Source organism: Aquarana catesbeiana, linkage group LG03 (genome assembly GCF_042186555.1).
Source record: "Aquarana catesbeiana isolate 2022-GZ linkage group LG03, ASM4218655v1, whole genome shotgun sequence".
Classification (NCBI taxonomy): domain Eukaryota; kingdom Metazoa; phylum Chordata; class Amphibia; order Anura; family Ranidae; genus Aquarana; species Aquarana catesbeiana.
Window position 1 is genome coordinate 702,329,718 of NC_133326.1, and position 27,549 is coordinate 702,357,266.

Here is a 27,549-nt window from a genome sequence, read left to right on the forward strand (position 1 = left end):
TGGGCCTGAGGCCGGAATGATACATGAAACAACCCTGACGGTGCTTGAAAGTGACCGTCCTGGCTTGCCCTCCCTGAGTGCCCATGATGTCCGGTTAAGATACCTTGAGTTCTTTGCAGGTAGGGGGGCCATCAATATGCCAGCAAATTTGTGAAGCCTTTATCAAATAAAAAACAAAAAAAAGCAAATCTTTGTTGACATTTACTGCTTGTGTTTCTTTTAGCTGACCCTGACAGAAATGTGGGGAGTCCTGAAAATGGCATGATTGTGTAACCTTACAAAGCACTGTTGGGTGTTATTTACTAAAGGCAAAGACACTTTGCACTACAAGTGCTCTTGAAACTGCACTGAAACTGCACTTGTAGTGCAAAGAGGATTTGCCCTCAGGAAATAACCCCCATTTTCACAGAAAGCAGCATTTACATCACCACAAAAGTGTTGTGGCGTTGAGATAATAATCCACACATTCTTGATTAACAATCTTTTTAATACCTGCACAATCACATGTGCATTTAGAAAAGGTTTTTAAAACAAATCAACATGTTTGTTGTATAACAATTTTTGGGGTAGCATTATAAAAAAGATAAATGTCCATTTAAGATAAAACAGGCATGTGTAAAACCAACAAGAAAGACACAAATCTAGAACTTACAAAGTTCACATTTGGTAGAACTTGAAGGCAATATCATACATGAGAATTTAGGAACTGTGTTTGATATTGCGTTCAGATGGGGTGAAGTTACCCCAGGAAAAGCCAAATTTGGAAGATGCACACAAATTTACCAATGTCAACATGTGATAGCTGCCATCACGAGGGGTCAAGGGACGTGTTTTGGGGGAGAAACCCCTTCCTCTCAGCTACTTTATTAATGAGGAAGAGGTTGCACCCCCCAAAACGCGTCCATTGATCTTCTGTGATGGCAGATAGCCCATGTTGGCACACTGTTTGCATCCTCCAAATTTGGCTTTTCGAAAAATCGCTAAAACATTTTTAACATTGTAGCACACAAAAAAACAAAGGGATTTGGAGGGGTTTTAAACTCGCCCCAAAACATCAATGATGTTTTTATTTATTTTAATAACATCATTGATGTTTTTCTTGAGGTTTTCCAACTGTAAATTATAGTCTATGATCTCCCTGATCAGGATCTGGGCACTTTCTGATGTGAAAGGATCTGGATCCATAACATCACGATCACCTAAAAAGAGAGAAACCAAAAAAAAACAGGTATCAAAAATATGCCGGCATCCATCTCTTACCTGAGCATGTGGTCGCAGACACTCACCTGATGTGGTGACAATTTCCACCACATCTTCCTCCTCCTGCTTTTCTTGGGTTGGAGGGATTTCCCCTTCTTCCAGAGGTGGGGGGTCTGTGGTCTCCTCGGATGAGGGGTGTCCTCCGAGTTTTTTCTCCCCTATGTAAAACAAAAATGGTATACTTAGCACACAGATATTTGATGGCAGAACTATAAATAGGAAACATTGCTTGGAAGTGGGGTACAATTGTCTATTTTGGCAGAGTTCCAAAATGTAGCATTTTCAGTGTCCTTTGTCAAGCTGCAATACTTTACCTGTTTGGTACAAGCTTCACAGATGGAGACCCCCTATAGTATACACTGGAGCACCTGTGTGGCCCCCCTAATAAAAATGGTGTTCTGGGGGTCCCACACTAGTGCTCCAGTGTCCAGATGTGAAAACAGCTGCTCAGTGTCCTCTCCTTACACAGAATCTAGTTTGCATTTCATTCTAGTAACAAAGCCATCTACACAACCAAATTAGTTTCATACAAGTAGGGCGTAAAAAATGTGGCCAAATGCATATGGCCAAAACAATGGTGTTTTATAGGCCGAAAGAAAAATGTGCCCATGAACATGAAAGTTGCCATTTAAAAATGTACACTTGTAAGAAAAGCACATGGAGCAGCACAAACGCAATAAACATAAAGAATAGGAAAACAGGACAACTACTTACTTTTTTGCAGCACTCTCCAGATCTTCCTGTACTGCTCGTGTTCTCTTAATTTGAGGTCCGTGACCACCATTTTCTGAGCTGATCTGAGCTGAAATGCCGGTGCAGACTCTTGACCACTTTCGCCATCATCTTGGCCTTTCTGACATTGGGGTTGGGGTAAGGTCCATACTTCCCATCATAGTCTGCCTTCTTCAGGATGTCCACCATCTCCAACATCTCCCCAAAGGACATATTTGAGGCCTTAAATCGTCTCCTTCTGGATCGGGACGTTTCCGGCTCCGGGCTTTCCTCCTCCTCGTTGCTATAATTAGCACACACCTGCTGTGTATCCGCCATGTGCTCTTCCCCCACTGCACCGAACGAAAAGGGGCGGGAAATAGACTAGAAAGAACATCAGGGGCGGGCGGAGTTACACGCATGCGCAGTGTGTATAAAGCGTAACACGCGTGCGTATTACATATGATCTGTGAGCGGAGGAAGGAGCATCGGAGGCGCCGATCGTGATAACGAAGGTAAGATCTAAACTTGGGCCTATACAGCTTCGAAATTGAAGCCTAAATTGTAACAAGATTAGGAGAGTTTGGCCTGACCTTAGGGTTTGTCTTGTGTTGTGTCTTGCAGAGAAAATGGATGGCTTCAATGACCACAACTTCCTCCCCCTGTTCATAGACAAATGCAGGGAGCTGCCCTGTCTGTGGCAGGTGAGACACCCCCAATACAACAATAAACAAAAGAGGCAGGCAGCGCTGGAGAAACTGCTGGAGTTGGTGAAGCCGGTGGTCCCCACAGCAACCATCCCCTATTTAAAAGCCAAAATTGGTGGCCTGAGGAGCACATATCTTAGGGAGCGCAAGAAGGTCACAGATTCCCAGAGGTCCGGAGCTGCAGCAGATGACATTTATGTCCCCAGGCTGTGGTACTATGAGAGACTGCGATTTCTGTCAGACCAGACTGAAGTCAGGGAATCCCTCTCCACTTTTCCTTCCACTCTTCCTTCCACCCCAGCTGAGGCTTCCGATGTCCAACCTGGGCCTTCCAGCCAGGAAGAAGTGGAGGAGCCCAGCTGGAGTCAGGTATAGCATTCTTCTACAGATTTCTGGTCAATAAATAAATGATGTTTACTAGATGTTATTATTGATCACTAATTGCTGATTGAAAAAAGTGTTTTACATATCACTAGACAGTAGTGGGCACCCAAAATTGGGACAAGAATGAAAAATGCTGGGCTCAGAATGATAATCTGTTATATTTGTTAACATTCAATTTGCAACAGTCAGGAGGTGACAATTGTGTGTGATTGATGACTAAAAAACGATGTCCCTTTTTCATACACAGGAAGACCTCAGCCAGGAGGAGGCTGTGGAATGTGGCAGCCAGGAGAAGCCTGGGACAAGTCGCAGCCTGACTGAATCGCAGGTTCCTCCCCTCCGCCTTCCATACAAAAGAGCGAGGAAGGCGACTCGCATGCAGGATTCTGCACTCAGGCTTATTCAGGAGGCTTCTGCGTCCCTCCGAGCCTTACCCACTCCTGAAGAGGCCTTTGCCTGCATGGCTGCCACCAAACTGCAGGGCATGCAGGAGGGTCAACGCAAACTATGTGAGGACCTGCTTTATAAAGTCCTAAGTAAGGGGGTGAGTGGGGAACTAACACCCAAGACCGACGTCATTGAGTTGGACCATCCTCCTCCTCCTGCTGCCACAACTCCACCACCAGAGCCACAGCGTGGAAGGAAGCGTGGAAGGAAGACCAGAGAGTGATGGTCCTGGGTTCAGTCTGGTCTGACAAAAGATGCAGTCTCTCGTATGACCACAGCCTGGGGACACAGATGTCATCTGCTGCTTTCCGGATCTCTGGGAAATCTGGACCAGACTGCCCTCCCTTAGATATGGACTCCTCAGGCCACCAATTTTGCTTGAAAATAGTTGATGTGTGCCCTGGGGGTCCAAGGTTTCACCCACTTCTGATGTTTCTCCAGCGTTGCCTCCCTCTTTGTTAATTTGTGAGCCCTTAATAAAGGATTTTTTTGGGAAAATTATACTCTCCTATGTGTGTTTTCATTCAAAAAGGACAGTTTGTTGGTGACGATTCAGGTACATTTCTAAAGTACAATGTGAAATTAACAAGAGACAACAACACCAAACAATCTCCTACAGATTAAATAATACAAGATATCAATGGTGTTGTGGTAACTTGATACACAAAACACACACAAAAATATTCTGGAGTAAAACTAAAAATACAATAAAACAAAGATCAGCCTTGAAAAAAAGACAAACCAAAAAAAAAAAATAATCTGCCTTAAAAACAAAACAAAAAATTACAACACGGGGGCGTGGCTTGGCGCGCGGCTTGGATGGCAGCACATTAGAGGAGCTCCGTCAGACACACAGCCTGTTAGCCTGACACCCTTCACAAGAACCCTCCATGCCAGCCAGGAAGCCACACGGCACCCCGCACACTCGTTCCCGCAAAGGGCTGACGAATTCCACAGCCAGGAATATCGTGGATTTGTTGAGACAAAAGTCGGAGGCTGAGAACGGCAAGGCCGAACCCAAGATGGCGCCGACGCAGCAGGCAGAGCTCCACGAGGAAGACTTCAGCGGTGAGTCAGACGTTAATGAGGACATGAACAGGGGGAAATCAAGACTCCATAAACCCCTAACATACGCAGATATGTCCGGTTTTACTGCCGAAATCAAATCGGCCTTTTCAGCCGCAATAACCGATCTCAAAACCAATCTGGTTGTCCTCACTGAAAAGCTAGCAGCGGCGGAACATGCGGGGAAACAGAGAGATAAGGCCCTGGACAGAATGGATAGGATTGCGGTGTCCCATACCCAACACTTTATAGACGTAAACAGACACCTGGAAGACCTCGACAACAGAGGCAGGAGGAACAATATTAGGGTGAGGGGGATCCCTGAAACAGTGGAGGCAGACCAAATAGCCCCAGCTCTACAGAGGGTCTTTAACAGCCTACTGGAAAGGCAAGAGGAGACTGTGATTGATTTCATTAGGGCACACAGAGCGCTTAGGCCTAGAGGCCCTGACACTGCACCACCCCGGGACATCATTTGCTGCTTGCAAAGCTTTCAATTAAAGGAGGACATAATGCGCAAAGCGAGGAGGAATGAGAGGATCATTTTCAATGGAGAAACCATAATGCTATTCCAAGATCTGTCCCAGATTACACTCAAAAACCGCAGGGCCTTGCGCCCACTCCTGGACAAACTCCGTGAAAAAGACCTCAGGTACACCTGGCGCTTCCCCTTTGCCCTCATTGTGGCGACAAATGGGCACCAGCACATCCTACGCACCCCATCGGACCTCCCTGATTTCTGTGCAGGACTTGGCCTTGACCCAGTGGACTTGCCGGATTGGTATGCTGAGTTTGCCCTACCACCACACAACAGGAGCCCATCCAGATCGCCATTTTCCACACCTGAAAAAAGGTCGTCCAAAAAAATGAAGTCAAGCAAAGCAGGAAGTTCCAAATTCAACACACCGAATCCAAGAGCTCTTTGGGACTGTGAACACGCAGAGGATTAATGCCAAGCTGTTCAGCCTATGATCCTCCACATCGCTCTGACCAACTGCTTTGACGTCAAAGGGAGTTATTCTTGCCCAATTTAACATACATTTTTTCATTTTTCATTTTGTTAAATTTTTACTGACTTCCATGTTCTCATAGCAGACATAGGCGTGCTTATTGCACAAATCTCGTACCACAATTGTTTGCCATGACGTTTAGGCATTAGTCTGAGTTTCTGCAGTTTTGTGACCCCCACGGCGGGGGGCGCCGGCTTAGTTGTGACACTTTAGAGGTGGCGAGCGGCTGGGTCCTCGCGCCGTGAGGGTGCAAATGACAACGGGACCTCTTGGATCCCTTGGGCGGGCCCGGTGAGGCACCCTTATTCTACAGGGTGAATTAATATATATTTTACTTCAGTTAAGAGAAGTATATCTTTTTCTAGTTACAGGCTGTGTGTTCGTTGGAGGTTGGTTATGCCAGATATTCCCTTCACAAGTTTTCTGTTCAAGCTTAAAGGCTTATTCTGTTTGATTTACACACCAGGCAGCCACCTCCCCCTACCCCCGCAAGTGGTCTGCCACTGCTTTAAGCTTTGCAGACGCACTACAGTTCTCTAGATAGGGCTCTATCTAGAGGTTGAACCTAATCCTTATTATACTCGCTCCTCTTCCCACCTTCACCTCCTTGCTTTCCTGCTTCCTGCTCTTTTTCTTCTTTTCTGTTTCCTTCTCCCCCTTTCCCCTCCACCCCCTTCTTTTTTTTTTTTTTTTTTTTGATTGTCACTTATTCTGGGGGGTGTCACCACCCACGTACTCGACCTTAAGATCGCCTTAACTGACCACCGATATCTCTTTTTCAGACCAAGGTTTCGCACCGCTCCTGAGTCTACACCATGGCTTACTCTCTTCTGGGGCGCAACCCCACAGTAATATCCCACAATGTGCGGGGATTGAATACCCCAGAGAAGAGAACTACATTACTAAGGGAAATTAAAAAAGGTAAGCCACATTTTGTACTACTACAGGAAACCCACTTTAAGACTGGTCATGTACCCAGGCTCACTGACTCGAACTTTACAAAGGTTTTTCACGCCACAAATAACTTAGCTAAAACTAAAGGTGTTTCAATACTGGTCAGTAAAAATGCACCTTTCGACCTGACGGACCAACTGATAGACCCTGAAGGCAGATACATTTTTTTGAAAGGACACTACAGTGGAACGCCCATCACAATAGCAAATGTGTACTTCCCAAACTCAGCCCATTTGCCTTTTTGTAAACAGATGACCCATAAGCTGCAGGAGTTTGCCAAGGGGTGTCTAATATTGGGAGGAGACTTCAACATCCCTTTGAATCCCCTGACAGACACCTCCAATGGCAACACTAACATTAGGTACCAAACCTTGAAAGGTATTAAATCCCTTCTCCATAAGCTGGGACTGGTAGACTCCTGGAGATTCCTTAACCCACAGGGACGTGACTATACGTTTTATTCGGCTCCCCACAAAAAATACACAAGGATAGATTATCTGTTTATAACTCAAAAAGACCTTCCTGTTCTCACTGAGGCCTGCATAGGCACACAATCCTTTTCTGACCACGCTCCAGTAGCAGTAACGTTAGACTTGACATGAGCCCCAAAAAAGACCCAGATTTGGAGACTTAACTCCTCGATACTCTCGGACCCCACTCACCTACCCAAACTCAAAGAGGCCCTGTCAAATTTTTTCGCCCAGAACAACACTCCAGGGATGGACCCACTAATGATTTGGGAGGCTCACAAATGTACACTAAGAGGGGAACTGATCTCGTTGGGTGCCAGAAGGAAAAAGGAGAGAGAAAGGGAAATCAAAAATCTAATAAGCCGTATCCATAAGCTAGAATCCCTACACAAACAATCTCTTGCAGTGGATACTGCCACAGAATTGCTAGTAGCCAGGAAACAACTTCAGACACTTTTTGATGCTAAAGCCAAACGTTTTTTATTTTTTAGGAAAAAAATATACTATGAGGGGGGCAACAAACCGGGCAAAACATTGGCAAGGGCGTTACGAGTACACACCCAAAACAATAACATCACAGGCATAAGACAGAAAAAAAATGGGACACTAGATGTCACCACAGAGGAGATTGCTAAACATTTTCACACATTTTATTCAAAGCTCTACAATTTACCGCCACAACACAAGCAACCGGGTATGGACGGTAATAGATCACAAGTAATAGAAGACTATCTTAGCAAGAGTGGTCTTCCGTCTCTTGACACCACGGAAGCTAACACCCTTGAAGACACAATAACCACGGCTGAAATTAGAATGGCCATTAAGAATTTGAAACTAGGCAAGAGTCCTGGCCCAGATGGGTACACGGCCATTTACTACAAAACTTTTACAGACCTCTTGACAGACCCTCTAACGGCGGCCTTGAATGCCCTGTCCGAACCCAGAGCCACCACCCCAGACTTACTTTCAGCCTACATAACAGTAATACCGAAGACAGGTAAGGACCCCTCCGATTGTGCCAGCTACCGCCCTATTTCCTTACTGAATCTGGACGTAAAAATTTTCGCGAGGATACTGGCTGACAGGCTGAGACCCTTTCTCCAAAAAATAATTGGCCCGGAACAGGTAGGTTTCATGCCCGAACGTGAAGCCAAAGACAATGTCACCAAAGCCCTCCTACTGATTCACCAAATGGGGTCCAGCGGGTCTGGAGGCCTTCTCCTATCCACGGATGCGGAGAAGGCTTTCGACCGCGTGGCTTGGGACTACATGCTATCCACTTGTAAACATATTGGATTGGGTGATAAGATGTTGGCCCGGATCTCCGCACTCTATCATAACCCTTCGGCTAGATTGAAAATAAACGGCACCCTTTCGGACCGGGTACATATAGCGAATGGAACAAGACAGGGCTGTCCCCTTTCACCACTCTTATTCATTTTAACACTAGAGCCATTTATTAGACAGGTCAATGCAAATAATTCAATCGGGGGATTTCAGGTGGGGGGGCGGGAGTTCAAGGTTGCCGCCTATGCCGATGATTTGTTATTTTTCATATCTAGACCCCACACCACCCTCCCTAATCTTATGAAAACCTTTGAACATTATAGCTACGTCTCTAATCTAAAGATAAACTATTCCAAATCTGAAGCCATGAACATTTCCCTCCCCAACCACTCACTCTCTTCAGTGATAGAAAACTCACCCTTTAAATGGGACCACAAAAAACTGAAATATTTGGGGGTGTTTTTAACACCTCAACTATCGATAATTTACGAACAAAATTTTCCCCCCCTCTTAAAATCTATTGAAACGGACTTACACAAATGGCACTCTGGAACCTTCTCTTGGTTTGGAAGGGCAGCTATCATTAAAATGATGGTCCTCCCCAGACTCCTTTATCTGATGCGCACTTTACCGATTAAAATACCGTCCAACATGTTCAAGACACTGAGAACCATGTTTTTGAAATTCATATGGGCACAAAAAAGTCAGAGAATCAAACTTGAAACTCTGCAGAAAGCGAAGACATTGGGAGGGTTGGGAGTACCCAACTTACAGGGCTACTACAAAGCATCTCACGTAACAAGGGTCATTGACTGGCACTGTCACAGAGATTCCAAGGACTGGGTGAAACTGGAAATGGCCCTTCAGGCCCTCCCTCTCACCTTTGTGCCTTGGCGACCATGGCTCTCATACTCTGACGACCTAAAGCAACATCCCTTAACGGGTACCACTCTGAAAGTGATTCATGAGATACCCGCCGACACAGGAGTCACATCCGCCTTAGGCCCACTTACCCCACTGAGGGATAACCCAGATTTCATCCCAGGGGTAGGCAACCCCCACCTCAGATCCTCTCTTAGTGACGGACCTCTTTTAGCAAGAGATTGTTACCACCAAGCCAAAATGAAAGACTTTCAGACACTTAAACGAGATGACAATGTGACTGACTTACCCTTTTGGACCTACCTCCAAGTTAGAAGTTATGTAAGCACTAATAACAAGGGGGGAGACTTCACCAGACCTTTGACGGACTTCGAGTCGGTGTGCCTTAGGGGAGAGCCAATACGTGGGGCCACTTCAATTATTTACGCGTGGCTACAGAACACGAAAACATCCATGGATGACAGACTCAGAGAGCGGTGGTCGGAAGCCTTACAGGTAAACATAACCCCGAATCAGTGGAGGAACGCTTGCATCTTAGCACATAAGTGCTCTATCAGCACCAAGGTACAAGAGACAGCTTTCAAACTCTTAACTCAGTGGTACCTAACTCCAACAAAATTAAATAAGATGTTTCCCCAGGCTTCAGATCGTTGCTGGAGGTGTATGGGAGATAGTGGAACTTTACTACACATTTGGTGGCATTGCCCCCTGATTACCCATTTTTGGGACAGTGTACGAGAATACATCAAAAAAATCACTGAGACTACCCTACCTTTAGACGCAGCCTGTTGCCTGCTGCATATTTCGAGCTGGCCTCTGAAAAGATACAAGCGTTCGCTCACAAAACATTTATTGAATGCGGCCAAGTCCCTCATCCCAATTTATTGGAAATCAACTCATGTACCAACAACAAAGGAATGGCTAAACAGGGTCACAGAATTTTATGAAATGGAAGACACTTTGGCGCAAGCAAACGAACAAGTTGAAAAATTTCTTGACACTTGGCGCCCATGGAACGAGTTTAAATACTCCCAAGCATTCTCTGACATTGCTGGTGCTCAGATTGAGGAGATAAGCTAACTTAGTTATAGATATGGCCTAACAGTGGATCTGTACTGGATTACACACTTGGTCGACGTGGGTGGTCGAGGTCAACTAGGATCATTCAGGATCATTCACCTTTCCTTTTTTTTTTTTTTTTTTTTTTTTTTTTTCTTTCTCTTTGTATACTATAATTCTTGAATATACACAAATCTCACTTTCATACCCCACATAGAGTTTTGGTTTCCGTTCACCCTCCTTTCACTTATTACTTTATCTTTCCCCCTATTTTCATCTCTCTGCACTATTCAGAGGGTCAATCGTAATATCGAATATAATATTATTATAGGCCTAGGCAAAAGGGGTTGTGACATTGAACAGGCTTACTCCAGAACTGATGAGGTTTATGTAAACGACACAACCGATATTACACTGTTTAATTTTTTTTTGATTGTTCTGAATCAACATTGCATAAACAAATGTAAACTGAGGCCTTTTTACTGAAATTTCTGCCTGAGCAGAAACACTTTTATTTGTTTTTGTACTCTCTGATCTGTATTGTATACTTATTATTTCTGTAATAAACTTCTTTAATGGAAAAAAAATTACAACACAAAAAAAATGTTGTCAGATGTGACAAATCTAAATATATTAAGGGAATCCCGCTAAATAATAAAGAAAGAAGTTTGTGAGAGGTCTGTATGAATATGAGCAGCAAAACTACTTAATTCTTCTCACATTATAAAGAAGAAGAGAGCGCGCTGTATTAAACCATTTTTAACATTGCACCGTGACTAAAGTGTTGTATCCATTGCGAAGTTTACCAGACCAAGCTGTTCCATCTCAGAATTTCCTCTGAGCATGCGTGGCACTTTGTGCGCCGGAACAGGCCACACACGGTCAGAATTGACGCGATCGGATTTTGTTGTCGGAAAATTTTATAGCCTGCTCTCAAACTTTGTGTGTCGGAAAATCCAATGGAAAATGTCCGATGGAGCCCACACACGGTCAGAATGTCCGACAACATGCTCCAATCGGACATTTTCCATTGGAAAATCCGACCGTGTGTACAGGGCATAAGACTGGGATGCCATTAAAGTTCATTTGTGTGTAAAGGCAGACATCCCCATACTTTTGACAATATAGTGTATGTGGATGACACTACAACAGTATCTTACAACGCACACAGTGGCCGCATAGTCACATAAAGGAGGTGGCATGCTTAGGCCAGCTTGGCCTACACAAACTAGTCTGGTAATAGTAAACCTGTCATGGTAAAAACCAGCAAGGCTTCCATTGGTGACATTTCTCTTTGGCTACCATGCTCAACTTCTTGCACTGACCCAGAACAAAAATTCAGTTCAGGAATTGTCTATACTTACCACGGGCTCATTATGGGTCACCAAAGCATTGCAGCCAGGGACAGCCAAGAAAGTAGCAGCCCCTATAGTTGTCTTATTTAAGGTTTCTCTTCATCTCATACCTCCTCCCTAGTTTCTATTTCAAGTGATGACTCAGTCCAGCTTGTGTAACTTATTAGAGAGTGAGTTAGGCAGCCACAACGCTGGTGAATGGAGATAAAGCCACAGCAGTAAATTGGTTGGTTGTGGTAGAGCCTCTGTGAGATAACAAGACCATTACCCATTAGTACAGTGTAGGAACATTCTCTTATAGTTATCTGAAGCTGACACATAATACCTCTGCATAGTTTTTAAGAGATGCTTGGTGGTGTATAGGGTTTCGTTGTTAAAACACTAGAGAGAGTTTTCAACATTGATGGATCTTTTTGAAGGTAAATTCTACTTTTCTTATTGGTTACAAATTTGCTGTAAATTTTGAAATGGGGATGGGAAGGTCAGCAGAAAGGATGACACTATCTGAGCCTCCTGAGTATTCATACATGCATATGTTCCTTCTATCTGCAGAGACAGCAATTTGGGAAATGGGCCATGGCGATTTATGAATTCTGAGACCGTTCACATTCTGGACCAGGAGAATCCAAAAACGCATAGTCCCTGATTGGCGCTTTCCGCTGGTTTTCCAAGTGCTTTGTTTGTTGCTGCTTTGAGGTTCTCCAGCCTGTGTGGTAGGTAAGAGACTAAGGGAAAGTTGTCATGAACCATATATGTGGGCTGCCAGGTTCCTGCAGGGGGCTTTTTCAAGTTTTTTATTTATTTTATTTAAACTTTTTTTTTTTTTTTAACCTAACTTTAGTGCAATCAGAAGGGGGTTGATAAGCTGTAAGTTGTAATAGCATAGTGCAGATGACAGGTTCTTTTTAAGGAGACATCAGGGGTTTATTAGAAGCTGACCAAGCTTTGCTCTTTCTGCTTCTTCCCTGGGAAGAGTGAGCAGGGTTTGATCTCTCTGAACCTGAAAGTACCCAGATGTGAGCACTTCTGGGTTCACAGCTGTCAAATTTAACATTGGAGACTAGCAAATGGGTCTTCGCTGACCTACTGTGCCTCTCCCTCCCGGGAACTCAACATGGAGATCCCAGAAGGCACCCAGGTGAGAGAGAGGTACACCAAGGACACATGAAGGGGAGGATAAATGGGGTACAGTAGGTGACCGCGATATTGTGTCAATCTCGCCGCACTTCTCGGCGAGATTTGACACCTACGAGCCCCGTCGCAGGGGCCAGCGCCGAGATGGCTCACTCATCGCGAAAGGAAAACTTTGTTTTCCTTCCGCGATGAGTGACAGGCAGTGCTGACAGCTGTCTGGTATGAATCCTGAGGCGGGAACACCGCGCCAAATTTTAAATGAAAAAACCGGCGTGGGTTCCCCCCTCGGAGGCATACCAGGCCCTTAGGTCTGGCATGGATTGTAAGGGGAACCCCCTATGCCGAAAAATCGGCGTGGGGGTCCCCCCCAAATCCATACCAGACCCTTATCCGAGCATGCAGCCCGGCCGGCCAGGAAAGGGGGTGGGGACGAGCGAGCGGCCCCCCCCCCTCCTGAGCCGTACCAGGCCGCATGCCCTCAACATGGGGGGGTGGGTGCCTTGGGGGAGGGGGGCGCCCTGCGGCCCCCCCACCCCAAAGCACCTTGTCCCCATGTTGATGAGGACAAGGGCCTCTTCCCGACAACCCTGGCCGTTGGTTGTCGGGGTCTGCGGGCGGGGGGCTTATCGGAATCCGGGAGCCCCCCTTAATAAGGGGGCCCCCAGATCCCGGCCCCCCACCCTGTGTGAATGAGTTTGGGGTACATGGTACCCCTACCCATTCACCTAGGGAAAAGTGTCAATGTAAAAAAAAACACACTACACAGGTTTTAAGAATAATTTATTAGTCAGCTCCGGGGGTCTTCTTCCGACTTCGGGGGGTCCCCTTCCGACTTCTCCCGGTGTTCGGCCTCTTCTCCCGGGCCCCACCGCTATCTTCTTCCAGCTCTATTGCCAGCGAGGGGCCCGGTCTGCTGCCGCTGTCTTGTCGCCGCTGTCTTGTCGCCGCTGTCTTGTCGCCGCTGTCTCGCCGCCGCTGTCTTGCCGCTTCTTCTCTTCTTTTCTTCTTCCCCGATGTTGACACGACGCTCTCTCCGACTTGAATGCTGTGTGCGAGCTGCGGAGCCATTAATTTAAGGGGGCGTGACCCCAGAGTCCCTGCGCATGCTGGGACCATGACGTCGTAAGGGGGCGGGGTTACCGCCTATATAAATGGCTCCGCAGCTCGCACACAGCATTCGAGTCGGAGAGAGCGTCGTGTCAACATCGGGGAAGAAGAAAAGAAGAGAAGAAGCGGCAAGACAGCGGCGGCGAGACAGCGGCGACAAGACAGCGGCAGCAGACCGGGCCCCTCGCTGGCAATAGAGCTGGAAGAAGATAGCGGTGGGGCCCGGGAGAAGAGGCCGAACACCGGGAGAAGAGGCCGAACACCGGGAGAAGTCGGAAGGGGACCCCCCGAAGTCGGAAGAAGACCCCCGGAGCTGACTAATAAATTATTCTTAAAACCTGTGTAGTGTGTTTTTTTTTACATTGACACTTTTCCCTAGGTGAATGGGTAGGGGTACCATGTACCCCAAACTCATTCACACAGGGTGGGGGGCCGGGATCTGGGGGCCCCCTTATTAAGGGGGGCTCCCGGATTCCGATAAGCCCCCCGCCCGCAGACCCCGACAACCAACGGCCAGGGTTGTCGGGAAGAGGCCCTTGTCCTCATCAACATGGGGACAAGGTGCTTTGGGGTGGGGGGGCCGCAGGGCGCCCCCCTCCCCCAAGGCACCCACCCCCCCATGTTGAGGGCATGCGGCCTGGTACAGCTCAGGAGGGGGGGGGGCGCTCGCTCGTCCCCACCCCCTTTCCTGGCCGGCCGGGCTGCATGCTCGGATAAGGGTCTGGTATGGATTTGGGGGGGACCCCCACGCCGATTTTTCGGCATAGGGGGTTCCCCTTACAATCCATGCCAGACCTAAGGGCCTGGTATGCCTCCGAGGGGGGAACCCACGCCGGTTTTTTCATTTAAAATTTGGCGCGGTGTTCCCGCCTCAGGATTCATACCAGACAGCTGTCAGCACTGCCTGTCACTCATCGCGGAAGGAAAACAAAGTTTTCCTTTCCCGATGAGCGAGCCAGCGCGACATTCACAGTACCCTGTCGCCGAGAACCAGCGCGATGGTATCGCGCTGGAAACACAATCTCGCGGTCAGGTACTGTAGGTGTCACCTTCTCCTACATGCAGAAAGGCTCTGTAAAGCCATTTCTACTACAAAGATGGCAACCAAAATTAAAAATGCATATTTTGACGCAAATGGTTACTCATTCCAGGCCACGCCCATGCCCACGCCTTTTTAAATGTGAAAAAAATATAAAAATCTACGTGTAACAGGAGGTAGTGACGTGTAAGGTATGGATGAGTGATGAATAATGGATAACCTGGACTGAGGACAAGGTCAACCCTTGTAAACCCTGTTCCTGGATTGAGGGTAAGATCAACCCTTGAAAGCCCTGTACCTGGAATGAGGACAAGGTCAACCCTTGTTCCCCCTGTATCTGGAATAAGGATACAATCAACCCTTGTACCCCCTGTATCTGGGATAAGGATACAATCAACCCTTGTACCCCCTGTATCTGCTAAGGATACGATCAACTCTTGTACCCCCTGAACCTGGAATGGTGGTAAGTAGTATAGTAGTCCCAAAAAACAGCTATCTCTGTTGGAGAGCGACAATGATCCTTCTGCACTCTGCCCACTCCTCCCATCCTGCTGCCCAATCACAGAAGCCTTGGCATTATGGGAACATGTTCACAAAATACAAAGGCTCCTGTGAATGGGCAGCAGAGGGGAGGGACGGTCATAGCTGTTCTGTGCATTTCTCTTCTCTCAGGTCCCCAGAGTGTCTCCTAGCAGAGGAATAAACCTGTCAAATGTAAATAATAGAGATAAGCCCAAGAGATATCATGCAGCTCCTTGGACCTAACTCATAGTGTAAAGTGTGTATGTGCGTATGGGGAAATGGCACTGCCTGTCACCTGAAGAGTAATTCTCTCCAGTAGCTTACTCCTCCAAGTGAGTGTACACAAAGTAAGTGATTTATTACTATAGAGAAAATGATCCGTCACCTAAAGGGCGACTCCGCAAAGTGAGTCACTCTTCCTAGGGAAGTATGCAAATGGGTGACTTGTACCTGTCCCCGTGATCACTTTTACAAAGAAAGTAAAAAGTGTATATTTAGCCTATAATCTATATTGAATAACGTACTAATATGACTATATTTCTTGTATATATTATTTATATCCAACACCTACTGAGGTGTTCGTGCCAAAGGTGATATTAATCTCATTAATTCATCTGATATAAACAATATTCATTCATAGAGATACATATTTGTGCAAATTCATATGTGATGAATTAACGAAGCATAGTCCATTAAGAAAGTGTATCAAAAAATAAAAAGTAATTGATAATAATGATGATTGTTGGGAAAACTAATAAATAAAGTCCAGGCTTTGTTAGTGCAAAAAAATATTAAAAATGCAGATAAAAAGTGACTTGTGCTTTTCCAAAGTGACTCGTGCCTGGATTTATCCACCAATGTGCAAAATGAATCAAGTGACTTCCGTGTTCCCCTTCAGTTCCCCACTCACCAGATTCTAGCACCCCTGCAGGGGTAAGAAGTGTACACTAGGTATACTGGCTGTATCCGGAATGGGCACCTACCCCTTTAGCTCGACGGACGCTGGTGTATTTGAATCCCTCACCCCTTCCCGGGGTGGGTCACTCTCGCTGAAATGCTCGCTTCTTCCGTGGCATAAACAAAGGATATCCTCATAAAACAAACAGACGGAACTCCATAGTGTAAATCCGAATGGTTATTTATTAAAAACTTCTTAACCACTTCCGGACCGCCCAACGTCGTTATACGTCGGTACTTTGAAGAGGAGTATCATCGTTATGGCAGAAGCTAGCTACCATAACCCTGGTATCCTCTTCTTCAGCGGGCGGTCTGCTTCAAGATAAAAGTGGTCTTTGTGGCGGATTCGCCGCAAGATCACTTTTATTGGCGGCGGGAGAGGGGTCCCTCCCCGCCGCGCTTCGGTGCCCTCCGCAGCTTACTGGAGCCATCAGTAGCGTCGGAGATGATCGGATCCTCTCCCTAGCCTGACATGGAGATGAGTGAGGGGAAGATGGCACCCACCAGTCTCCATATCATTGCAGGGCGGAAGCGACGTCAAAACACCACTTCCGCCCATAGCTCTTAAAGGGCCATTATTTTTATTTTTTTTTAAATGACATAATTTTTTTTTCTATTATTGCATTTTAGTGTAAATATGAGATCTGAAGTCTTTTTGACCCCAGATCTCATATTCCACTTCCCTACCGCACATAGTCAAATGACGTCCTTGACTTTGTGCAGTGATATCTGAATGATGCCTGCAGTTAGAGGCATCATTCAGATATCATTATTTCCCGCCGGCGACTCTGTGCACCATAAGAATGATCATAGCGGCAGTTCCACCGCTTGATTGTTCTTATAGGCAATAGGAGGGAACTTCCCCCTTCCCGCCGCCATCCGCCCCCCCCCCCTCGCGGCGCCATCCGGTGCTTCTCCAGGCTCTCCCGTGCCATCGGGGGCCCGGAGAAAGAATCGGCCGGCGCTGGATGACTACGATAGAGATTTCTGGTGACCAGATGGTCACCAGTCAGCTCTATGACTGTCGGAGGCTCGGGCGCAATGTTATGATGTCACGCCCAGGTTCCCGGATGTCAACAAAGCCACAATCGCGGCTGTCAGCATGAAATCTGTGAATTTTTTTTTTGCCAATCTCATGCTTTCCAGCCTGGAGGAGAGATGTGGGGTATTATTGACCCCGCATCTATCCATAAAGAGGACCTGTCACATAGATTCCTATTACAAGGGATGTTGTAATAGGAATAAAAGTGATCAAAAAAATAAAAATGAAAAAAAAGGGTAAAAATAAAAAAATTAAGTAAAATAAAAATAGTAATAAAAAATATTTTAAAACGCCCCTGTCCCCGGTAGCTCGCGTTCAGAAACGAACGCACGCGCAAATCCCGCCCACATATGTAAACGCCATTCAAACCACACATCGCCGCATGCGTTAGAGCATGTGCAACAATTCTAGCACTAGACCTCCTCTGTAACTCTAAACTGGTAACCTGTAAAAGTTTTCAAAGCGTCGCCTATGGAGATTTTTAAGTAATGAAGTTTGGCGCCATTCCATGAGCGTGCGCAATTTTCAAGCATGACATGTTAGGTATCTATTTACTTGGCATAACATAATTCACATTATACAAAAAAATTGGGCTAACTTTACTGTCTTGTTATTTTTTAATTCATGAAACCGTTTTTTTCCCAAAAAAAAAGGTGTTTGAAAAATTATTGTGCAAATACCGTGCGAGATAAAAAGTTGCAATGACCGCCATTTTATTCCCCAGGGTGTCTGCTAAAAAAACATATATAATGTTTAGGGGTTCTGAGTAATTTTCTAGCAAAAAAATGATGATTTTTACATGTAGGAGAGAAGTGCCAGAATAGGCCCGGTATGGAAGTGGTTAAGAGGTCCTGTCATACTTTTTTTCTATTACAAGGGATGTTTACATTCCTTGTAATAGGAATAAAAGTAACTTACATTTAAAAACACGAAATTCAGTGATAAAAACGAATACCTCCGGTCTCAGCCGTGACCAGGAAGTAACAACACCTGGCTCCTCCCTGACGCGTTGCGTCACTGCTCATGTGACTTTCTCAAAGGGTCTGTTTTTGTATATATGTTTCTCAATGTTTAATATATGTTTTTATTATAGATGTACATTGTCTTCTATAAGGAACCTCCCCTGAAGAAAGGACAAGTTCCTGAAACGCGTCGGGCATAATTTTCACTTAGGAGACAATATTCATTCCATTTGCGTCGTTTTCTGTACATTCTGATATTGTTCTTAAACAGTCAAGAGTGCAATGTTTATGCAGATATTGGCTTTTTACAATATTTAACAAATGACAATTTGTTATAAAATTATTATTTGATTGCGTACTACTATCCAAGTTGCCCTTAAAATCCCAATCCTCTTTGGGTGACCCCCTTTCTTCACATATTAAACAAGACAATGATGCTTCTAAACCTTGTCTATGTAAGTGTAAACCTATATAATGTAAGTGTAAATATACATGGAGATTAAACCATATTGCTATACCCATATATATGTTTTAATGTTGACATATATTTCTATTTTGTCCTATATACCCTTTTTTAGAATAAAAATGTCTCTAACTTACACCCACCCCTGAGGAAGGAGGTATATTTACTCCGAAACGCGTCGGTTTGCAAGAATACTTCTGAAACTGTGTACATACATGTAAAAATGTCTGTTATGCATTCTGTATAGTATTTGTTATATTGCTACTGTTTTTAAATTTTGAAATGTAATAAATTACATTGGTATTAATATTTTGTAATATTTTCTCCAAGTGCCTTAAAAGTCCACCATTAGGGGGTCCATTGTTTGATTGTTTAGTCTATGTGAAGAACTGGCACTGGCTGAGAGGTCATGGAAGAAACATAGAGTGTCTAGCTAGGACTGAATTAATGTGCACTCAACAGGAGCGGAGGATAGAGGAAGATACCAAGTTACAAAAGTAGACATCTTGTAGTGGCCCCAACCCACCACCAGAAGTCAGCATATGTTAGAAAAATAATAATCTGATTCAGTTCAATAAAGCAACGGACAAAAAATACATAAGGGTAGGACAGAACAAATAGTGATCACAACTTCATTACAACGCCCGACAGAGGGTCTAACCCTTCTTCCGTGTCCAAAGCTAAGAATTTTTTTTTTAACTGTGGAGCAAATACAAATCTTGTTTACCAGCTCCACGCATTTGTAATAACGTAAGACCGACCATTCAGATTCTTCCACAATCCCACATTTTTCTTTTTTCTAAGGAACCAGCCAGTTGTTGTGTTTTGCACAAGTAGAATTGTGTGTTTTTATAGCAGTAACTTCTATTGTTCCATGTCCCCAAGGCATTAGCAGACAGGAAATTGATAAGCCTTTTATAGTTCAGGGTCTGTGTGCAGCTTCATTGAGGGAAGCTTTGCTGGAACAGAAAGTGTTTCTCTCAGAAACCGATCACCATGCAGCTTTGGACAGAATAATGAAGGTATGTCTCCGTTTATTCTCAAAATAAAACAGTTTTAGGGGGATTACGTAAGGTGTTGTCCATAGCATATCTTCCTTGATGGGGGGGACGGTCACCTAGTCGGATCTGCAAGGCCAATACAGATGTATAGTATTACTAAACCTCTGCATTAAAAGACACGTGCAGGTCTATCTTTGAATAATAATGCTCAACTCATGTTTCTTTTTATTTAGAACAAGCTTATTTTTTTTTTTCCGTGAAAAGCTCCAAAGTACTGTTTTTGAGCTTCCAGTCTGTATTTTGATCAGTGCATGTCTTATCATGGTCACTGCTAGCCTCCAGGGCCATCTTTAATGCAGGGCAAAAGGCTGCCCTGAGCAGGGCCGTCTTTAACCACTTCAGCCCCGAAAAGATTTACCCCTTCCTGGCCAGAGCACTTTTTACAATTTGGCACTGCGTCACTTTAACTGCTAATTGCGCGGCCATGCAATGCTGTACCCAAACGAAATTTGCGTCCTTTTCTTCCCACAAATAGAGCTTTCTTTTGATGCTATTTGATCGCCTCTGCGGTTTTTATTTTTTGCGCTATAAAAACGGAAAAAGACCGAAAATTTTGAAAAAAAAATGATATTTTCTACTTTTTGTTAACCACTTCAGCCCCCGAAGGATTTACCCCCTTCCTGACCGGAGCACTTTTTACAATTTGGCACTGCATCGCTTTAACTGCTAATTGCGCGGTCATGCAATGCTGTACCCAAACGAAATTTGCGTCCTTTTCTTCCCACAAATAGAGCTTTCTTTTGATGCTATTTGATCGCCTCTGCAGTTTTTATTTTTTGCGCTATAAATGGAAAAAGACCGAAAATTTTGAAAAAAAAATGATATTTTCTACTTTTTGTTCTAAAAAAAAATCCAGTAAACTCAATTTTAGTCATACATTTAGGCCAAAATGTATTCAGCCACATGTCTTTGGTAAAAAAAATGTCAATAAGTGTATATTTATTGGTTTGCGCAAAAGTTATAGCGCCTAAAAACTAGGGTACATTTTCTGGAATTTACACAGCCTTAAATTTATGACTGCCTATGTCGTTTCTTGAGGTGCTAAAATGGCAGGGCAGTACAAAACCCCCACAAATGACCCCATTTTTGAAAGTAGACACCCCAAAGAAATTGCTGAGAGGCATGTTGAGCCCATTGAATATTCATTTTTTTGTCCCAAGTGATTGAATAATGACAAAAAAAAACTTACAAAAAGTTGTCACTAAATGATATATTGCTCACACAGCCCATGGGCATATGTGGAATTGCACCCCAAAATACATTTAGCTGCTTCTCCTGAGTATGGGGATACCACATGTGTGGGACTTTTTGGGAGCCTAGCCGCGTACGGGGCCCCGAAAACCAATCACTGCCTTCAGGATTTCTAAGGGCGTAAATTTTTGATTTTACTCCTCACTACCTATCACAGTTTTGAAGGCCATAAAATGCCCAGATGGCATAAAACCCCCCCAAATGACCCCATTTTGGAAAGTAGACACCCCAAGCTATTTGCTTTGAGGCATGTTGAGTCCATGGAATATTTTATATTTTGACACAAGTTGCGGGAAAGTGACAATTTTTTTTTTTTTTGCACAAAGTTGTCACTAAATGATATATTGCTCACACAGGCCATGGGCATATGTGGAATTGCACCCCAAAATACATTTAGCTGCTTCTCCTAAGTATGGGGATACCACATGTGTGGGACTTTTTAGGAGCCTAGCCGCGTACGGGGCCCCGAAAACCAATCACCGCCTTCAGGATTTCTAAGGGTGTAAATTTTTGATTTCACTCTTCACTGCCTGTCACAGTTTCGGAGGCCATGGAATGCCCAGGTGGAACAACCCCCCCCAAATGACCCCATTTTGGAAAGTAGACACCCCAAGCTATTTGCTGAGAGGCATGGTGAGTATTTTGCAGCTCTCATTTGTTTTTGAAAATTAAGAAAGACAAGAATTTTTTTTTTTTCTTTTTTCAATTTTCAAAACTTTATGACAAAAAGTGAGGTCTGCAAAATACTCACTATACCTCTCAGCAAATAGCTTGGGGTGTCTACTTTCCAAAATGGGGTCATTTGGGGGGGGGGTTTGCCACCTGGGCATTCTATGGCCTCCGAAACTGTGATAGGCAGTGAAGAGTGAAATAAAAAATTTACGCCCTTAGAAAGCCTGAAGGCGGTGTTTGGTTTTCGGGGTCCCGTGTGCGGCTAGGCTCCCAAAACGTCCCACACATGAAGTATACCCATACTCAGGAGAAGCAACCGAATGTATTTTGGGGTGTAATTTCACATATTCCCATGGCATGTTTGAGCAATATATCATTTAGTGACAACTTTGTGCAAAAAAAAAAAAAAAAAAATTGTCTCTTTCCCGCAACTTGTGTCACAATATAAAATATTCCATGGACTCGACATGCCTCTCAGCAAATAGCTTGGGGTGTCTGCTTTCCAAAATGGGGTCATTTGGGTGGGTCTTGAACTGTCCTGGCATTTTATGCACAACATTTAAAAGCTTATGTCACACATCACCCACTCTTCTAACCACTTGAAGACAAAGCCCTTTATAACACTTTTTGATTACATGAAAAAATTATTTTTTTTTGCAAGAAAATTACTTTGAACCCCCAAACATTATATATTTTTTTAAAGCAAATGCCCTACAGATTAAAATGGTGGGTGTTTCATTTTTTTTTTTCACACAGTATTTGTGCAGCGATTTTTCAGACGCATTTTTTGGGGAAAAAACACACTTTTTTAAATTTTAATGCACTAAAACACACTATATTGCCCAAATGTTTGATGAAATAAAAAAGATGATCTTAGGCCGAGTACATGGATACCAAACATGACATGCTTTAAAATTGCGCACAAACATGCAGTGGCAACAAAATTAATACATTTTTAAAAGCCTTTACAGGTTACCAGTTTAGATTTACAGAGGAGGTCTACTGCTAAAATTACTGCACTCGATCTGACCTTCGCGGTGATACCTCACATGCCTGGTGCAATTGCTGTTTACATTTGACGCCAGACCGATGCTTGCGTTCGCCTTTGCGCGAGAGCAGGGGGGGACATGGGTGCTTTTTTTTTTTTTTTCTTCCTCTTTATTTTTTTTTTTTGCTTTTTTATCTTATTTTTAAACTGTTGCTTTCATTTTTTTTTAAATCATTTTTATTGTTATCTTAGGGAATGTAAATATCCCCTATGATAGCAATAGGTAGTGACAGGTACTCTTTTTTGAAAAAACTGGGGTCTATTAGACCCTAGATCTCTCCTCTGCCCTCAAAGCATCTGACCACACCGAGATCGGTGTGATAAAATGCTTTCCCAATTTCCCAATGGCGCTGTTTACATCCGGCAAAATCTAAGTCATGAAATGCTCGTAGCTTCCGGTATCTTAGGCCATAGAGATGTTTGGAGCCATTCTGGAATCTGATCAGCTCTATGGTCAGCTGGCTGAATCACCGGCTGCATTCTCAGGTTCCCTGTTGAGACAGAAGAGCCAGAGAAAAACACAGAAGACGGTGGGGGGGCATTCCCTCCCACTGCTTGTAAAAGCAGTCTAGAGGCTAATTAGCCGCTAGGATTGCTTTTACATGAAAGCTGACCGCTGGTTGAAAAGAATGATACCAAGATGATACCTAAACCTGCAGGCATCATTCTGGTATAACCACTCAAAGTCATGAATGGCGTACCTGAAGACAAAAAAATGGTTAACAATAAAGCACAGTAAACGGTAAAGTATAAAAAATTGCATACCTGAAAAGCAAACTTGATAAAACATAATAACAATAAAACATTGCAGAATAGAATACAGTAAAAAAGAGCAGAATAGAGAGAGAGAGAGAACAATAAAACGACAACTATTTTTTTTATTTTATATTTTTGTTTGTGGTTTTTTTTTTTTTACACTTTTTTTTGTAACTGTAACTTTTATAACTGTAACTGGTTCCAGGTTCGGGACTCTGAAAATGCGATGGCATCTTGGGAGACCCTGTGAAAGTGTGCCTAGTCTGTGGAATGCTGTACCCTACACTAATACTCAACTAGTGCATGGTAGCGTTCAAAACATTCACCAATGCAAAGACCAGGATTGTCAGGACAGGAGGGACAATAATAGCGGGTGTCACGCCTATATCCGCGCTTGCTGCAGACACAACATCTTTTTTGGGGGGGTTCGTTGGGTAGGGGTACTCGGGAGGACATAAAGAAAATGCCTCTCATGCAGCCGACTGCATTTGGTTGGGGATGTGAATGGGAGAAGTACGGGCGCTGCAGAAGCGGTGGGTTCCCAATTAGGATTGGCGAATGCAGCAGGAAGGGAATTATGGGCACGATGGGCCTGTGTTTGTCTTTTTGGTGGCAGCGGGACACTACTTGTGCTTGCCACCTCACCAGCTTGAACTGCACTTATGGGACTCGCCACATCACCAAGTGATCGATCGATACTGCACTTGGGTGGGCTGGGCTGGGCCGGGCGGAGGGGCAAAACCCAGGTGCTAACAGGTATCTGGGCTGATCCCGATAACACTGCGTTTTTGGGAACCCTAAACTGCTGGGGACGCTAGTATAGATCTGATCGGATCAGATATTGATGCGTTCAGATACTATACCACTAAGGGAGGTGTACGGTGCGTGCGTGGGTGTTAGCGCTACTGGCGCTAACCTGACGCTGCTTGGGGCTGGTGCTTGCCAGTTCACCAAAACGCTACCAAAAAAACTGTTAGCGATCGCAGGGATCAGGCCTGACTCTGCGAACGCTGCAGTTATGCGTTTAGTGTTTTGTAAGTGACAGTGATCGATCGATATTGCACTTGGGTGGGCTGGGCTGGGCCGGGCAGAGAGGAAAAACGCAGGTGCTAGCAGGTATCTGGGCTGATCCCGCTAACAGTGCATTTTTGGGAACCCTAAACTGCTGGAGACGCTAGTATAGATCTGATCGGATCAGATATTGATCCGTTCAGATACTATACCACTAAGGGAGGCGTATGCTGCGTGCGTGGGTGTTAGCGGTACTTGCGCTAATCTGACGCTGCCTGGGGCGACGCATATCACCGCCGGGCGATCAGGGGGCTAAACATTTATTCAGTAATAAACGGCGGGTGCCCTGACACTATAAAAAATAAACAAACTAACCAGCGTCAACCGTAACGGTTATACGGTGATCAGTGGTGAAAGGGTTAACTAGGGGGAAATCAAGGGGTTAAAACCTTTATTAGATAGTATATGGGGGTCCCTGTCGCTATAAAACGCTGACGGCGAACCTAAATATTTACGTCCATAACTAGCGTCACCAGTGACACTAATACAGCGATCAGAAAAATGATCGCTTAGCGACACTGGTGACGGGGGGTGATCAAGGGGTTAAAACTTTATTAGGGGGGGTTAGGGGGGTACCCTAGACCTAAAGGGGGCTAACCCTAACTGCCCTACCACTTCTAACTGTCACAAACTGACACCAATGTAATCAGAAAAAAAAAAAAACTGCTTGGTGTCAGTGTGACGGGGGGGGGGGGATCGGGGATGTAAAGTATGCCTGGCATGTTCTACTGTGTGTGTGTTTGTGCACACACTCAGATGTCTTCTCTCCTCGGCGCCGGAACAGAAACTGCCGAGGAGAGATGACATCACATCCCCTGCCTCTGTGTACTACACAGAGGCAGGGGACGATTCTCATTGGCTGGGAGCGATCGCGAGGGGGGGGGGCACAAATGGATGGCCTCCCCCTCATCACTGAACGCTCCCAGACCAAAGCCGACCGCCTCAGGCACCTGGAGGGGGTCCGATCGGAACCCCCGCCTGTGGGAAGGCAATCACGTACCAGGTACGTGATTTTGCCTGCCTGTGCCATTCTGCAGACGTATATCTGCGTTAGGCGGTCGGCAAGTGGTTAAAAAAAAATCTAATAAACTCAAATTTTAGTCATACATTTAGGCCAAAATGTATTCGGACACATGTCTTTGGTAAAAAAATGTCAATAACCGTATATTTATTGGTTTGCGCAAAAGTTATAGCGTCTACAAACTAGGGTACATTTTCTGGAATTTACACAGCTTTTAGTTTATGACTGCCTATGTCATTTCTTGAGGTGCTAAAATGGCAGGGCAGTACAAACCCCCTCCAAATGAAACCATTTTGGAAAGTAGACACCCCAAGGAAATTGCTGAGAGGCATGTTGAGCCCATTGAATATTCATTTTTTTGTCCCAAGTGATTGAATAATGACAAAAAGAAAAAAGAAAAGAAAAATTAACAAAAGGTTGTCACTAAATGATATATTGCTCACACAGGCCATGGGCATATGTGGAATTGCACCCCAAAATACATTTAGCTGCTTCTCCTGAGTACGGGGATACCACATGTGTGTGACTTTTTGGCAGCCTAGCCGCATATGGGGCCCCGAAAACCAAGCACCGCCTTCAGGATTCCTAAGGGCGTAAATTTTTGATTTCACTCCTCACTACCTATCACAGTTTTGAAGGCCATAAAATGCCAAGATGACACAAACCCCCCAAATGACCCCATTTTGGAAAGTAGACACCCCAAGCTATTTGCTTTGAGGCATGTTGAGTCCATGGAATATTTTATATTTTGACACAAGTTGCGGGAAAATGACAAACTTTTTTTTTTTTTGCACAAAGTTGTCACTAAATGATAGATTGCTCAAACATGCTATGGGCATATGTGGAATTACACCCCAAAATACATTCTGCGGCTTCTCCTGAGTATGGGGATACCACATGTGTGGGACTTTTTGGGAGCCTAGCTTCATACGGGGCCCAAAATCCAAGCACCGCCTTCAGGATTTCTAAGTAAATTTTTGATTTCACTCCTCACTACCTATTAGTTTCGAAGGCCATAAAATGCCAAGATAGCACAACCCCCCCCAAAAATGACCCCATTTTGGAAAGTAGACACCCCAAGCTATTTGCTGAGAGGCATGGTGAGTATTTTGCAGCTCTCATTTGTTTTTGAGAATGAAGAAAGTCAAGGCTCGTTGGGTAGGGGTACTTGGGGTACTTGGGAGGACATAAATAAAATGCCTCTCATGCAGCTGGCTTACTGCATTTGGTTGGGGAAGGTGAGGTGGAGCACCGTCTGGATACAGAAGGACTCTGACGATCTCTTCCTGGAATTTAAGGAAGGATCCAGTCCGTCCTGAAGCTCTGTATAGCACATAAGCGTTCAGCAAAGCCAATTGAAATAAGTATACAGACACTTTTTTGTACCAGCGTCTGGCCTTACGGGCAACTAGGTACGACGCCAACAACTGGTCGTTGAGGTCCACCCCTCCCATATTTTGGTTATATTCGTGGACACAGAGGGGTTTCTCCACAACACCAGTCGTCATAGTAATTTGGACCGTCGTGTCTGCATGAAGGGAGGTAAGAACGAAAACATTCTTATTGTCCCTCCACTTCATAGCGAGCAAATTATTACACCGCAAGCAGGCTCTCTCCCCCAGCCTAAGACGGGAATCTACAAGCCGCTGGGGAAAGCCCCGGCGATTAGATCGCACGGTGCCACATGCTCCAATTTGATGATCAAAAAGGTGACTAAAAAGTGGCACGCTCGTGTAATAATTGTCCACGTACAAGTGGTACCCCTTTCCGAATAAGGGTGACCCCAAGTCCCACACAATCTTGCCAGCGCTTCCTATGTAGTCAGGGCAGTTTGTCGGCTCTACGTGACTAT

At 44.8% G+C, this 27,549-nt stretch overlaps 1 protein-coding gene across 7 annotated transcripts in view; it reads left to right on the plus strand.

Moving 5' to 3' along the window:
- LOC141133605 (alpha-2,8-sialyltransferase 8E-like) overlaps nt 1–27,549 on the plus strand; it is a 344,333-nt gene that overhangs the window by 36,861 nt on the left and 279,923 nt on the right. For 3 of the 7 annotated variants that reach the window (XM_073623078.1, XM_073623076.1, XM_073623080.1), the window contains exon 2: nt 12,144–12,304. The gene's annotated coding sequence lies outside the window, so the exon portion shown is untranslated. Of the gene's footprint in view, nt 1–12,143; nt 12,309–19,693; nt 19,840–27,549 lie in introns of those variants that run through there. The other 4 variants (XM_073623075.1, XM_073623081.1, XM_073623077.1 and 1 more) reach the window with 3 other exon arrangements.